This window comes from Plasmopara halstedii, assembly GCF_900000015.1.
Source record: "Plasmopara halstedii genome assembly, contig: Scaffold_470, whole genome shotgun sequence".
Classification (NCBI taxonomy): Eukaryota; Oomycota; class Peronosporomycetes; order Peronosporales; family Peronosporaceae; genus Plasmopara; species Plasmopara halstedii.
The window spans coordinates 518430-519396 of record NW_020187390.1 but is presented as its reverse complement, the minus strand read 5'-3'; positions in this window follow the sequence as shown (position 1 = coordinate 519396).

The following is a 967-nucleotide window of genomic DNA, read 5'->3' as shown; positions in this document are numbered from 1 at the left end:
CAAATGCACCAGCAACATTTGATCGTCTTGTGACGCAGTTGTTCAGGCCCCACAGGGCGTATGCTTAGACATACTTTGACGACATTTTCGTGCATAGTCGTGCGGAACACGGGAGGATGGATGAGGAGAACCACATCGTCCATTTAAGAGCGGTGCTCGAGTGCATGCGCACAAACAAATTGAACGCCAATGCAGACAAAGCATCTTTGGTGCAGAAGAAATTCCCCTCTTAGGGTGCTTCTTTGGGAAGCGTGGCCTTCGAGCGGATTCCGCTAAGGTCAAGACCATTATAGACTGGCCGGTTCCCAAGGACTTGCGTAAGTGGCTTGGTCTCGCCAACTACTTGCACAAGTACAACGTAAATTACGCAGAAATGACCCGGCCATTATTCAATCCCCTTTAGAAGGATGCGGAATGGTGTTGGATCACCGAACATCGGGAGGCTTTCGACGGGGTCAAAGACAGCCTCCAGCATGCACCAATACTGGCGCTGCCAGACCCTAATCGTCCTTTCAGCGTCGTCTGTGACGCTTCGGACATTGCCATCGGCTGTGCACTGCTGCAAGCAGACGCCGAGGGGCGAGATCGGGTGATCGCGTTCGAATCTCGGCAGCTCAAAGCTGCAGGGAAGAACTACCCAGTTCATGACAAGGAGCTACTTGCGATGAAGTATGCACTCGTCAAGTTCAGGGTCCACCTGCTCGGCTCCAAGCCATTTGTGATCTATACAGATCATGCGTCACTGCGCACTGCGACTCAGTCGCCCCACCTCTCGCAGAGGATAGCTCTCGAAGTCGCTCCGACAGAGAGCGGTAGTCCTCAAGGTGAGGCAGCCGGCGCACGACGTGCTTCAAACTCTCAAGAGTGTCCGCACAGCGATATACTACTTCAGCATGACGCTCAGCGGAACTCCGACCTCGAAGGACCTCGTACTCAAGGGCTCAAAGTCACCGCCCGCCACCGACTT